This window comes from Lissotriton helveticus, chromosome 2_1 (assembly GCF_964261635.1).
Source record: "Lissotriton helveticus chromosome 2_1, aLisHel1.1, whole genome shotgun sequence".
Taxonomy (NCBI): domain Eukaryota; kingdom Metazoa; phylum Chordata; class Amphibia; order Caudata; family Salamandridae; genus Lissotriton; species Lissotriton helveticus.
Window position 1 is genome coordinate 838,000,176 of NC_136059.1, and position 15,925 is coordinate 838,016,100.

Genomic DNA, 15,925 nt, shown 5'->3' on the forward strand with positions numbered 1-15,925 from the left:
GGCCATACAGTGAATAATGTCACAATTGATCTCAAAACCCCACCAGAAGTCAACAAACAAAGAACGATTCTAGAGTGGTTATTGTTAGTATTGCAGAAGTAAGTAAAAAGAACCGTGATGCAAATTCACAAAAGCGTCTATGAAGTACAGTTAGTGATAATAGAGGAGTTCTTTTTGAACCAGCTCCAAAACCTCCAACTATATTAGTAAAAGTGCAAAGAGGCCATAGCCCTCTATTTGCTCTAAATGCAGGGGCACCCATCGGGCTAAAAGGACTTCAGCCCCCAGTGTGTTTCCTAGCAATGGCTGCTTCAGCGTTCAGGACATGCATGCCTTAAGTTGATGTGTGCTGGGCTGCGCTGGAGATTGGGCCTCTTTGAAAGCCTCCTACAAAGCACTTCACAGGACATCAAGGAGGTGAAGTGCATAATCCTGAGTAGAATGGGATGGAGGCCAGAGAAGGGGCTGGGGTGTTTGTTCAAATGCTCTTGGGCTAAGTTTGTGCTATATCAAAACTGCAAACAAATGAAATAAAACGCACTTAAACAGTGGGAAATGCATTCTTTTTTAGTACACCATCTCAATTGGTTACTGGTATTTATAGTGCTATGAGGCCCTAGCCTGTGACAGAAAGCACTGTGAATCTGCAAGTCATTTTTTTAACATTGTATTGCACACAGTATAAGCAGAGTTTAAGGTTCCATGCAACACAGCAACCAAAGTTGATATTCTGCCTTGCATGAAAGGGAGAGCGCAGAAGAGCACCATATCTACAAAGCTCTTGCTCTCTTCCTGAGCAGCTGTGCAAATACTGGCTGTTCAGTGTGCAAACAAATATTTGCACCAAAGTGTAAACATGAATGCATGCTTTCTGCCATAAGTTACCCTTCAAATACCAAATACTATGTTGATGCATACTTTTAAACTCTTTTCTCGTTATATGTGTGCTGTACAGGCCGGCACAAATACAATGTGTGAAACGTTTGGAGAAATACAAATATTTCTCCTTTTTAATGCATGCCTTGAGACCGCATTATTTTCTTGGCACAAGATCCTGACTACCATTGTTAGTAGATGAGCCATTGTACCAAAATACATGGGTGGTTGTGTGGGAACACCCATGTACCACACATGGGATGCCACCAGGACATGAAACAGCACAAGCACCACCATGCCTACATTTATGGTTACTTCCCAGTGGAAATAAAGCTTTACACTGGAAGTTAAATCCCATTCCTAAAGTTTGCACCCATTCACACAGTACAACATTTTAGTAAATATGCCCCATTTAGTGTTTCAGATAAAACAAGGGTGTTAAAATATATATATTCAGTTGTCCACAATCAGACTCTAGCTAGTACAAATGTTGTTTTGAGTTACCATTGGAATGACACGCTTCAGAACTGAGTTGACAACACCCTTGGATTACCTCTCAAAAAGAATGACTTTTGTCACCAAGAAGCCTCAAATGACCCGAATAATCAAAGAAATGCACTGCTTGACAAGCAGCCTTTAACTTTGCTGCTTAACCAACTAAAAGGCGCTCTGCTTTGACCACAAAGTCTATTATGAAATTGGCACCAGGCTGCTTATGCGTTTATTTCAAGCCTAAGGCATCCCTTCATTTTGGGTTCTCCCTCATGGAATCAGTCCCTTGATTTAGTAAAAGACAGTTGAGGGGAGGGTTGCTGTAGGCAAGGATGTTTCTTCTCTTTTGTTAGTTACTCTATTTGGAATGCACTCCAACTTGGCTTGCTCAGAATAGAGCATGATTCTATATTGAAGAAGGCTCTTAAAATGATTTGTTAGTTCAGACTCAAGATGCCTTTGGAAATTTGTTGAATTTTAAAAGTAACACTTCAACTCAACATATATCAGGATGTATAATCCAATGTCCCGGCACTCAAATGTGACAATTTAATTGCTTATATGTTTACCATAAAGGACTTATTTTGCGCACAGATCCTGAACATTCAGCCACAAATAACAATTTTGGTTCATATAAATGAATAGGTTTAATTAACACACATTAGGAACACCATCAAAAATTAGTATACAAAACAACCAAAGAATGAAACAAATTACATTGGTGAAAAGCTGGCCAAGAGAGGGTGATGAACAAAATATACATGACAACTACAATTTATATGTCCTCCTCTTCTTGATCCTCAAGAAAAAACAGCCGACACGTGTTTCGTCACGTCATGTGACTTCCTCAAGGCTTCTAAATATTTGTAGTGCAAGTTTATTGACGTCTCTGTCCGTAATCTTCTTGCGGATAACCAAGATTTAAAATTCGTTTAACGAGTGACTTTATCCATATACTTTGTAGCTCCTATTTACTGTGATTCATATGTCCAGCCCATATTCCATGTCTTAGTAACCTCCGTTACACGGAACCATAGTGATGCAACCGTTTTGTTGCAAAATGCATCACGGGGCCACCATAAAGTATCGTTACCTCAAGTCTAGGTTCTCAAGTAAGTTTTATTCTTCTCAGATGGTTATCCCTTAGGTCACTCTAATGTTTATTAACAATTCCACCTTAGTTTTCCTTTCTTACTTTGGTAGAATGAGATTACGGCCTGGAACTCGTTTTTCAAGTCGTGAGCGTGTATATTCCTAAGAAAATATTAGCTTATTTCCGTTTTTGAAGAGATGGGTGATGGGCTCTGATATGCCGCATGCGTGAACGTCCTCTCTATCAATGTCACCGTGTTTTTTGTCCCGAGAGGCACCACCCCCAAATGTACTAATGCCCATGACCCATACTTTGTTAATCCCTGAATGTATGACCTAATCTGAGTATACTGCTGAATGAGGTGCGCCTCAGTTGCATTACAGCCAGTGAAATAACATATATCAGGATGTATTTCAGTATATTTAGTGGTTGCCTCAGACACAAGATGCATGGCCGTGGGCAATTTTAGAAAAAATCGAGTGAAAAGGAAGGATTATGGCTATTGTCTTTTGGTGATGGATCATTGTCATCTGATGGATAACTCAGGTGTCTGGTGCATTACCTTATGGGTAGACTGAGTGATAGCTCAGCTATTTGAACCTTGAACATATAAATTATGTCTAACTAAAGGCATACCACTGCTGCCTAAAGCAAATGCCTCTATCAGTGCCTCATGGCACATTGTAAGACAAATGTATAAGTTGCTTTAAAGTATGTCTTGTGTGGTTTTCCTCCTGGATGGCATTTATGCAAAGGCATTACATCTGAACGTCTCTTAGGTAGGCATTGCATCACTGTGTCCTGTCTCTTAAAAATAGTGTAGTTTGTAAGCGTGATGGCAAAATGCTTGTGAACCTTATTCTGCGGTCAAGCTGAGCCTGTCTCTGTCAAAAGCAGCACAATTCAGATATTCTGCAAAAAAGCTAGCCAATGCAAACTCATTGTACAATGAAAACACTCATTTGTGCACTACCTGTTCCAGACTACTGTGACACTGGTAACCATGTTGTCATTGTGGTGCTTCTCTTGTAAACCATTCGGGTTTGCCCAATTTCCCACCCAGGCCTGGTTGATTGCTAAAATTAGTATACGATTGAGGCACAACCATACAGAGAATATGGATATTCTTCTGAAAGTAATTTTGGAGACATTCATAAGAAATATTGCATTTTATAATTCACATTTCCACTGCAGGATTTAAAAAGAGCATAGGTGTTTTAGCGGACTTGACAAATGATGTGCTGTGGGACTCAGAACAGAATTTAAAGCATGGTTATAATTATCACATAAGAGGTATTATTTCTGCTTCTCGTGAAGTGACCTCTTTGTAAGACATTGCCCATCTGTGACACATTCCATGTGTTCTGGATCTTGAGGGAATGTTTGCATCCTTTGCCTGCTAGAACACTATTAGTTGTAAAGGTATTTTAAGGCAACTACTTTTTTGCTAGTTCTTTAGCCAATTCCCTTCCTGTACGGATATGGCTCAGTCATCTTATATGAGATCTGCTCAATAAGGGGTGCTAACAACAATTATGCCATTTTGATTTAGAATACCAGGTATCCTCTCAGAGTAAATATTACGTTATGTTAATATGTTTGTAGAGCGCTTGTGTAGCAAAAAAGGGCGTCTTGGCATTGGCTGAGACTACAGGTCAGAGAAATTATTTAAAAAGGATACTTAAGAACAGAAAACAATCAGGTCTTCAGTGCTTTCCTAAAAACCTGGAGGTTAGGTATGGATCTAATATGAGGAAGTAGGTTGTTCCAGGCGGTAACATTGTCGACTGATTGGCACTCACTTAATCAATGCCAGGAGAAATGAAAGAAGAAATTAGGGAACAAAGCCATGACTTGCCAGTCACACATCCCAAAATCAGGTACTTTAAACCACTAAGTTCAATATTCTGAAACATGAACGCGGCATCAAATAAGTATATGATGCAATGCCCTGATGGGCAGAATAAAAAGGTACCTTTGGTCAACAGTCCTATAGGAGCGTCGTTCTGAACATAGAATTAAAAATATTTCATGAATCATTGTCATTTTACAGAATGGATTTTTGGAGAATTGGGAAAAAGCATTATTATGTTGAAACTTTGGGAAAACTGGTTATTGAATGCTTTGTACTGAAATTTGTTTGAAGCTGCTTTTTAGTTTTCAAATGACTGATTCCCCTTTGTTAAGATCTCTGTCAGTAGCCTATCAACATTGTCAAATCCACTAAAATATTGTTCTTGCAGGGCTTCATTTAGGCCAGTGGTTACCGGTGCTCAGCACTAGTGCTTTTCATGAGCACCAGTTAAGGACACATTAATTTATGGTAGGCATGGGGAAATTAAGTGACTTGCCCAAAATCACAGGATGTCCAGCTGATGCCAATACTTGAACCTGGTTCCCCAGTGCCAGTGTCAGCAGCTCTGGTCATTATGCCACCCCCACCCCCACTTTCATTGTTAGTAGTTGGTTCTGTTTTAGGCAATGCTAACAGGAGAAATGGGCCAGTGCAAGCTGCCTCCTGTCACTTCTTTTTTTTACAAATTAACAGTAGCAGTCGGTGGAGGGAGTGCTGCCAGGCGGTGACGTGGGGCGGGGGAGCGAGTGGGTGGGGGTTAGTTAACTACGAAATACAGCCAAATACAGGTAAGTAAACATATGAATTTCGTTGCACGCACTGCATCTGCATTTCGCGATGCAGTGTGCGCAATGAAATTAACCACTGTGTAAATCGTATTGGGTTTGACCAATATGTATAAAATGCACACTCTGTCGCTTACTTTCTTGTATAGACTCTCAGGATAGCTCCGCCCATTGGTGGGATTTTTAGACCCGCCTTTATTGGTTGACCTGTTGGTCCCTCTTGTGGTTCAAGTCTAGTTGCGCCCCTTTCTAAATGTATATAGATGTTCCTATTGTATTTACAATGTATCCCAATTTTATATAGAGTAGTATGGGAATACTCGTTTATGTCTTACACGCATTTGTGAATTAGCCTCATTGTTTTTCTTCCCTTTGCTTGTCGGCCCCTTTAAGATCTGAAAAAACATTCAAGTCGCACACCAGTACAGTAGTACAGTCCCTCGGGGATACTGATAAGCAACTAAAATGAAATTTAACGTATGCGTAACTCATATCTTAAAGTTCAAATAAACTGACTTATAAAGGCTGTCATAGTTTAGATTAAAATATTTACACTATGAGTAATTTATATGGCAGAAATACATGCACTTTGTAATCCACAACAGAAGTTTGTTGTGAACCTTTTTTTGTTTAAATTCCAATTTGAATATTTATCACCACCCATGAAGCATTTCCCATCCCTGTGAATCAGCTAGTAATTCTTTATCATTACGCTTAATTCTACTTTGCGAATAAGTAGGATAAGCATTTTTTAAACAAATAGCACAGTTTTCCCTCTAATTTCATTCCTCTTCCCAGAGGCATGTTTATGCGTGAAGTGAGATTAATTTCCTTTCTTTCCACGACACATATTCAGAACCAGTCCTTGTAACTTTCAGCAGATGGATAAATATTTCCTCGTTGAGAAGACAACGTCAGAAATGTGAATGTCAAACTATTTCCTCTGAAAAAAAGAAGAAAAGAAAATCTGTTATATATTTGATTAGTTACTGTTCAATGAACTGAACTCAAGTAATGTATTTCCTAAAATAGCAGAGTGGTGTTTCTCTGAGGTAAGTGAACTTTAGAGACCAGATTGTACTGCATATGGAGGGCGAATATTCAAGAGCAGGATGTGGCACCCATAGCATTTCATTATACACAGCTTCAGTAAGTCACATTTTTTTTTAACTATGATTTAACTCAAGCCCGCTTTACCTGCACACCTAACATCATGTCAAAGTTCTGCCGAACAGATGTTACTCGACCTTTCATGAGATTGAAGACACTGGACAGATGGACAGAGAGGAGCACGAGCAATTCATTATGTAGCATTTTGATTCACACTTGTACTCTGAGGTAATGTTGTTTACTGCCCTTGGAAGGTGAGAAGCATAAAAAGACATTTGATTCTGAAATCCTGACATTCAACGAGTAGGACGAACAGACGTTGTTTGCAACTTTCAAACTGTCAAGATGTTCTATTACTTGAAATGTTGATATTTTTTAGAGGGTGTGAAATAAATCATAAACAAATTAGTGACAACTTCTTCTAGGTAAAATCAAAAACGTGTGAATAGCTATGAATAATGCTTTCATTATCTCATAGGCGACAGGTAAAGAAAATTACCAAATTCAATATTCATTGATTAGTAATTTTACTATTTTATGTTGGTTTTGGTGGTGCGTGTAATTCAAAAATACCCTCTCTGAGCTGGTGCCTTGCTCGTGGTTGGTTTAAAAACACACCCTGGCCCGCATTTACTAACACTTTGCCCTGTGTTTGCAAACACTCATGGCAAACTGTATAGGTGGCATTTACTTTCCAATACAAACAAGGATTTGCATGGAAAAATTGGTCAAAGTGACGCAAAGTAGAGCTATGTGCAAGTTTGCATTGCTTTACATCAATCGACATTCCAAGCAACCACCCATGGATTTTGACTTAAATCCTTATCTACTGACATTGGCAGAGAGGGATTTGGACCAAAACCTTACCTATTCCTCCTCGAGGCAAGCGTAACCGTGGAGACTCTCCACATGTATCCCACTTTGCATGTGTGCTCCGCGTTACAGCACACCTATAAAGTGGGAAAAGTAATAAACAACAGTTTTTGTTCTGGACGGGTCCCCATCTAGTGCAAAACCTATGCTTGATATAATGAGCACACCCTTGCAGATATGGTGCTGTGTCTGCTTTCTCCCTGTCACGCAGAGCACTAGCTTTGGTTGCTGCGTTGTGTGAAAAGTTAGTAAACTTGACAAAAGATTTAGGGGCATATTATCAAGAATGGGCGTTACATTATCGCCGCTTTTATCGGCAGGAAACTGCCGATAAAGCGGCGATAATGGGCTTGATAATATGCTCTATGAATTCCAATCGAAGCCCATGTTAAATGTAAAGACATCTAACATGGGCTTCGATTGGAATTCATAGAGCATATTATCAAGCCCATTATCGCCGCTTTATCGGCAGTTTCCTGCCGATAAAAGCGGCGATAATGTAACGCCCATTCTTGATAATATGCCCCTTAGGGTTGTTGGCTTAAAACAAAGTTGAGGGTTGCAGTTCAAGTTTGAGTTTTTGGTTTTTATTTGCACTGTTAGGTAGACCACAAGTTTACCAGACAAATATGTGCACATAATGTAACAAATTATGATTACAGTTTAGCAGTTCTGGCAGTCACAGGTAAGATATGAGGTTGGTTGAGACATTGTATTTGGTACCTCATACAGTCAAATGTCAGTAAATGATTTATAAATATGTATTGATGTAAATGTCCTTTGCAATACAAAAAAGCAGCGACAAAATTATATAATACATTTTATAGATATTAGTGTCTAGACCTAATTTGAAGTTGCAGAGTTAGAACCTGTGAAAGACTGCCTTGTTCTCCAATGAGTGTAAAGTTTTGCTTACATTTGAGGCTATCATCATTAATGAGTAGATGGTCTTCGCATCCATATGTCATTATAACATCAGAATAACGATGTTCCACCTTCCTTATGGTAGAACGTCATCTTTCTTTGCAAAATCCATATTTAAATGACGTTACAGACTAGCACATGATGTATCTGGCCTGATTCACACAGATAATGCTCTAATCTACTGTTTTAGCACGCATAGCGTACTCGTGAATTAATAGAACCACAACCACAAAGGACTATAAACTAAACAGATTATCATGTAGAGACATTCTGGACAACTTTGTTGGAGATGCTGCTCTAAAGGTGAATTCCTTCTCCAAAAATGAGTCACCCCCAGCTGTCAGTATGCACCCCTCTTTACACTCAAGAATACACTTTTTCTGTGACCCGTATAAAGTCATTTGAAGGACTGTTGGAGCAAACTTTACAAAGTGTAGCACCATCAGAACACCTGAATATTCTAAGTATACTGTGAAAATAACACAGGGTTCATCATGTTGTATAGCTCCTATATATCCTTATATCGTGTTAAGTTAGCATAGGTACATTTGAGATTTAAACGCCATTTTTCCTTTCTTGCAACTTCTGCACACGACCCTTAATTGTTGACTTAGCTTTCAACCTAGTGGTTTGCCGTGGTGTATGTGAGAATAATATGTTATTGCTCTGATATCAGTCTTGTTTAATAAACCATGTCTGCACGGAGAGTGCTGAAGTTTCAGGAGCAACACGATATGGAATTGTTATGAGGTCTGATCTCCACGCTTTCATAGTCATAACACAAGTGCAGCCTTTGCCAACTTGGGCTTGAGGCGGGATTGATATTGCTTTGCACGAGAATTGTTAACACACTTGATGCGGTGCACATGCAGAGAGAGCTGGTGTATGCTGATGTGATTCCTTCATGCTAGGACACTAAGGTATGGGCCCGCCCTAAAACAACCCAAAGAGACCTTCTTAGATAATAATATAATATATGTGTTAGGGAGGGTGAGATATAAGTGTTGTTAACTCTTATTCATTACAGCATGTTAACATGCTGTCACCATTCGCTTTTTATGTCTTAGTAACTATGCTGATAATTTTGCTACTGATAATAAGTATACTTGTATTATCAAAGATACTGCGCCTGAGAAGACGGCATTAGTAAATAAACATTTCAAATGCACATGTGTCTTCTTTACTCCATGATCTGGTTTGTAATGATAATATAACGAAAGAGTGTTCATGAGTCCCACGTACCCTGAGGTACTGTAAGTTCATGTTCTGGTTTGTCTAAACATTGGGTGTTTGATATGTCCAATGAGACACTGTAGCTAGCTCGGTAAGGGGTGAGTTGGTTGCTAAGGTAAGTTTTGGGACATCCTAATTTGCCGAGGTTCCACTCCTCTGTGCACAGTTCTGTGTGAGTACAGAAACCCTGCAACATGGCGCCCAACGGTTTCGGTGGTCTTATATCATGACACTCGAGTAGTTTATCGTTCATGCCTTAACCCCTTCACATCCGTTTCCGGAAAACGGGGTGTTGGTGAAACCTACCTATTTTTTGAAATAGGTCTTTATTCAAGCTTGATTCTTACTTAAACGGTTTCTTTGAATTACTACCCAGTTGTGCTACAAAGTATTCTTTGTGTTTTCTTGTTTCCAATTCTGTAATGGCGGCAGCGGTGGCTATTGCGCAGCATAGTCGCGTAGCGGTACGCAACCATCTTCAGACGTACCAGGTCCCAGTAGATGGGATGGCTGTGATTTTCGTGGTAAGTGCAGATCCGGCGTTTCCTTACGAGTTGTTTTACTCTTGGGTTACGTTTCCGGCTGTGGACGCTAATTCTGGTTTGTACCACTCCTACACCGCCTCGGATGTCCCGGCTGAATATACGCCATACAGGGCATTGGAAATACCTATTGATCATTGGCAGCATCGAGTTTGGTTTGATGGCGCCCTCCCCCACTCTTTGTCCCGTGCGAGGTTAGGTCCACTCTCAATTCCAGGTACTAATTGGCCTGCGTTGGGTGGCTTTACCCCGCACCCGAATCACGGGGCTTGTACCCTGGCAGAAATTCGCAGGCTACATGTGGTTTCCATTTCCGTGATTCGTGCTTTAGTGCAATACATCGGTCGACATCTTCCTGGTGGTCCCCAGGGGGGTGCGGCCGCTCCCATGGAACGAGGCGGAATGCGTCTCAATCCAGTGATGGTAAATTCGGTTTTTGGTGCGCGTCCTGTTGACAACGATGACTTCCCATTCTGGCTAGCAGAGAAGTTTGATCAACTGGAAGCGGTTTTTCCGAATTCTACTCCTGCTGATAAACATAGAATGTTGACGATTACTCTCCCGAAGGATATTACTCCTGAACTTGCTGACTGTGACAGCTGGGGAAAAACATTTGCGGCAGTTTATACAAGGTGCTTCGGCACCCCGTCTATGACTGCCCTGCCTGAAATCGTTAGACGTGTTCAGAATGATCACGGTCCAGAGGCAGCAGTTGAATTGGGTATGCGCCTGTGTGGTTCTTTTGAGATTGTAAGTGATCTCATTCTCTCCAATGTTAAAGGAGATGCAGTTAACTTTCAGGTGTCGAATGCTTTGGCTGCTCTGCCCGATGCCGACAAACCCCGCCAGTTAGCAAAGATTGTGGTGGCCGCTTATAAAACGATTGGCCGCACAAGTAGAGGTCTGAAATATTTTCCAGTGAAGGAGAAAAAACAACCACAGGGGCAATCTGCGGTGACAGATGCCCAGCCAAAGTCCAAGAAACAAAATTGGCCTAAAAAACAGACACAGGGGAAGCAGACAATGCAGACTCAGGGTACTTTTCCTGCAATACAAGCTCCTGCGCCATCCGAAAAAGTTTATGATTTGCGCGACCGCGCGATGATTAAATCACCTGATCGTTTTCAGGGTTCTGATCAACGCTCTCCTCGTTCCTTTCAGGACACATCGGCCCCGAAGACCGGTGGAGGAGGAGGGGGTGGACGTGGACGTGGTGGCCAACAAGGACGTGGCCAGTCCCGCCAGACGGATGGCGCAGTGAAGCAGGAGGATTCTACGCCTAGGCGTCCGCAGTTTGCGAAAAAGAAAGTCGCAGCCTTAACAGCGCATCGATATGCCACAGATAGTGAGAACGCGGCTTCGGAATCTGACGTGGGCTCTGACCTTGCTGGACAGCGCGGCGGAGATAACCATAGTCAGAGAGGCGCTGCGTCCACTACTGAGGGTGACAGCGACTGATGTCTACGTTGTGATAGAAACAGCGGATACGAGACTTGCTCCCCCTGAAAGACTATATGAAATTGTCCTGTTAATTGAAGGTGACATACAGCGTACCGTTAAAGGTGTATTTTGGGAGAATCTGTCTTCTACATATGATATTTTACTTTCGGAGGCTGACTGGCCCCCACCTTTTGTGCTCGCGGCGCCGCGAGGGGAGGAGGTAATCCTACCCAGTTTCGCGAACACTGTCTCGAAAGAGCATGCGCAGCATTTTGCAGAAGAGTGGGCTCGGGCTCTCGCGCCGGCTCTGTACCGTAACCAATGTGGTTGGGATAAATTGTCGCCTTGCCACGAAATTCAGTTGCGGTCTCAGCCGCAGCCTCAACCTCAATATCCCATTCGGCGTGAAGCAAAATCTTCCGTCGCGGAAATCCTTGAACAATTGGAATATCAGGGAGTTATTGAAACGTGTGTGTCACCGATGAATAATCCCCTTTTTACTGTGAATAAACCTGACGGATCATATCGTTTGGTTTTGGATTACCGGCATTTGAACTCGCATTGCCGTAACTGTGCTGTACAGAATACCCACGGCTCTGCCCTAGTGGATAGTCTCGTTCGTAAGCGTTTCAAGACAACGCTTGACATATCCAATGGTTTTTATGCCCACAGATTGGACAGCTTTAGCTCCCAATGGACCAGTTTTACAAGCGCTGGAGTCCAAAAGCAATTCCGGCGTCTTCCAATGGGCTACAAGAATAGTCCTGGTGTATTTACCGCTCGAATTGTCTCTATTCTGGAGGCACTCGACCCTGATGCTTTTTCGTATGTGGATGACATATATCTCACAGACGACGATATTTGGGAGCATCTGTGTCGTGTAAATTCTCTTGTTTGCAACTTCGCAGACATGGGTTACAAATTCAACTTTGCAAAATCGCACATTGCTGAACACACAGTGTTGTTTTTGGGCTATGAGCTCAACAATGAAGGTAGAGGTTTGGCTCCTCACTTCTTGGAGAAGTGCGCACAATTGCGCGCACCAACAACACTGAAAAAATTACAATCCTTACTGGGCTTTTTGAATTTCGGCAGAACTTACATTCCGGAATATGCCCAGCGTATCAAGCCTTTGTATGCTTTGATACAACCGACTTTCTCTAAATCATGCTGGCTGCCTGAGCATTCAGCCATTTTGCAATCCTTGCAGGCTGATCTGCTCGCTTCTAAATATTTACTGACTCGTGATAACCACACCAACCTGGTCATAAGAATAATTCCTGGGACGGTGGGTTTCACGTACCTCACTTTTAATGAAGGTGACACGGTACCTATTGCTTACAAGTCACACTTGTACACTTCGGCTGAGATGCGGTTTCCCACCATAGAAAAGGTTTTAACTGCTGTACAGATGGCTATTCTAAAGGAACGAGCTCTGTCACAGGGGAAACGCATGCTAGTGGTAACACCCTGTCCTCATTTGGAGGCAGTCACGAAAGCAAGTGTACCAAATTCAAAGGCTTTGCACCCTCGGTGGATTCAGTGGGCTGCGTCATTGTCATCCACGGATGTCATGTTTATTTTTGACGCTTCCTTATGGTCGCAGGAGTACTTGCAGTATGAATTCGTTCACCCTGCTCCTCTGGCGATGCGACCTTTGGAGGACTTCCATTGCATCATTTACACTGATGGGTCGGCGCAGGTTGCGCATGGCTCTAAACATGCCTACGTTTCCGCATGCGCCATTGTGGTCGGTGCTATGTTGAATGATGAGTTCATTTCCAGGGAGGTACACACGTTGCCCCTGGGCGATTGCACCGCACAATTGGCAGAGCTTCGTGCTCTCTTACTAGCTTTGGAGTACGCAGATCCAAGTGTTACTACTCTAATTGTAAGTGATTCTTACTACTGTGTCCAGTCTTACAATGAAAACTTGTTCTTTTGGATTCAAAATGATTTTCTTGATTCCAAGGGTAGCACAATAAAACATAAAATGATCTGGGTTCGAGTGGCAGAGCTTAAGGCTATGTTGCCACTCGTTTATGTGATTCATACTCTCGGTCATCAGCGCGTGGGAGTACACGCTGTTGGCAACTCGCTTGCTGATGAAGCGGCGAAATCAGCAGTATCTACATACTTAGTTGCAGCAGTTACTAGGTCTAAAACCAAGATTGATAGCGACATCTTGGCAGCGATTGCTGCCTCTGAGAAGGGAAGTAAACATCCTTCGGGATTCCCTTCGAAGTATAAATACCACTTAAGTCCCGAAAAGGTTCCTTTTGTGACAATTCCTGATGTTGGGGAACGGCTGATTCCCAACTCGGATCGCAGAACAGACTTGATTACAGCGGCTCATGAAGGTGTGGCGTCTGCGCATGCGGGCGTCTCAGCCACTGTAACGCAACTACAACAACGTTTCTGGTGGCGGGGACTGTACAAACAGACGCGTGATTATGTCCTTCTTTGTGACATATGCCAGCAGATTAAACCTTCAACTGCTACGCGTCCGCCTCAGACTCAGTTGTACATTTCTAATAAACCACTAGGCTGTGTTTATTTAGATCACTGCGGTCCATTTTCATCTGATACTGCGTATAAATACATCTTAGTAGCAGTTGACTCATGCACACGCTTTGTGTGGGTATGGCCACATCGCAGCGCTGATTCCCGGACTGTCATCAGAGATTTGCGTATCTTTATAGGGATTTTTGCCTGTGGTACCTTCCATTCGGATCAGGGTCCGGCTTTCGCCTCTAAGGCGTATAAGGATGCCATGACTTCGATGGGGTCCAAGTCAAGTTTTCGTCACCCTACAGACCTGAGGGTAATAGTGTAGTTGAACGAATGAACCGTGATTTAAAGCAATCTTTGACAGCCCGAGTTATAGGCACTGGCAGAAACTGGCTGGCTCACCTCTATGGCGTGCAGCGTGCTCTTAATAATCTCCCTAGAAGGTCTCTGGGTGGGCGGACCCCATACGAAATGCTCTTTGGCATCAAGATGTTCGTCCCTGACCTTGACGGTCTAGACTCAGTGGTTCGCGACACTTCCTTTGACGCAGATGAACATTGCAATGTTTTACAGAATCTACAAAAGACCAGAGACACTCTTGCAAAGGAACATTTGCCCTCCGCTTCGGATGATGCGTTGCAGATCCCGGTAGTTGGCTGGCTACCCCAAGTTGGAGAACTGGTTCGAGAGAAGATCGACAACAAGAAAGAGTTTGGTCCCTCCTATCGAGCTCCAGTCCCAGTGCTTGGAGTGAAGGGCACAAGAACAGTCATTTTACCACCACTTCGAGGTCGTAAGGAAAACAGGTTTATTTCTATTGACAATGTCAAGATACACAGAGTGGCCGATTCTTCTTAGCATGACACCGGCTGTTTCCTGTCCTTCCATTGTGAGAAATTCAATTATGCCCACTGCTTCTAATAATGAACCTGAGGTGGCCATCGAATTACCTGCTGTTTCCAGTCCATTATTGAATAATTTACCAGGAACTAACCTTGATGAGACAGACTATACATACCCCACTGATTTGTCCATGCCTGACCTGCAAGCTCGTTTAGCCACGGAATCCAGATTTTCATTTGACTCTGCTTCCCTTGCCTCGAAAAAACCCTCTAAAATTGAAGTATATGCTAGCCTGTTTAAAAAACATTTTTTGATACCTCCTTGGATATACATTTGGCTGGTCCTTTTTTCAGTTTACCTTTTTATGTCAATTGGTTTTGTGTTTTATTTTTTTCGAATTATGAATGGACACTATGTCGAGGAGAGAACTTGCATTACTCATTTAAATGGAACTTTGGCCCCACTTTCCTCTTCACATTCTACACACAGATTAAAAAGAGACTTGACTTTGGTTAACATCACAGCGTGGCCTGTTCTGGATGGAATCGCGTGGGATGCAGTTCGTTTTCAGATTCATGGCCCAACGGAAGTCGTTAATGTCCCTAATGTACTGAGAGTTAATATGGGGGATGTGGTGAAACAAAACATTCGTTCTGATGATTGGGATGTTAATGCTGTGGAAAGTTTGTTTTCTGATTTGAAATACTATGCTGCCTTTGATGCTGAGGATTTATATTTAGAATCTGCTAATTATGGTGAATTGTTCTGTTACCAACATTATGGCAATCACTTCTTACACAAGACATCTTCCCGAAGGGATGCGGTTAATTTTACTCAGTGGGAACATTGCCCAGCACCTACACAAGGGAGTTCAGAAACGTTTCTTAAAAAGTATACTTATTTCACTGACTTTAATCAGTCCAATCCCGAGTCCTTTTATTTTAAATTTCACAAACAGCCACTGTCCAAGGTTCGACTTACAAATACAAAATTGTTGTATTCGAAGGCCTTCCTGGATCAATTAGTTACTGGGGGGTATGAGCTATGGAAGGATACCATAGACCTTAAATCAGTTTGGGGCTCAAGAGCCTGGCAGGTACGAGGCACTGAGGCTTTGCACCGTGCATGTCTCATCCCAAATCATATGTGGTTTTTAAATGAAACCATTTCCCAGACAACATGCTTTGGATTGGCTACATCTAAAAGGTTAAACACCCCGTCTTTCCCGGAGTTGGAGGAATATGAGAATTGGAGTAATTTTACTAAATTGTCCATTAGAGATATACAGGCTCTGCTTCTGAATTCCTCCTTTAACATTTCCAGTATGAATCCCAAGGGTTGGCTGCTT

General features: G+C 42.2%; 1 long non-coding RNA gene across 1 annotated transcript in view; it reads right to left on the reverse strand.

The window, feature by feature from the left end:
* Window positions 1–2,042: 2,042 nt before the first annotated feature.
* The window catches only part of LOC144819521 (uncharacterized), a 260,179-nt gene continuing 246,296 nt past the window's right edge, over window positions 2,043–15,925 (reverse strand). The window contains exon 4 of the long non-coding RNA XR_013607422.1: window positions 2,043–6,044. This is a non-coding gene — a long non-coding RNA (uncharacterized LOC144819521). The remainder of the gene's footprint in view (window positions 6,045–15,925) is intronic.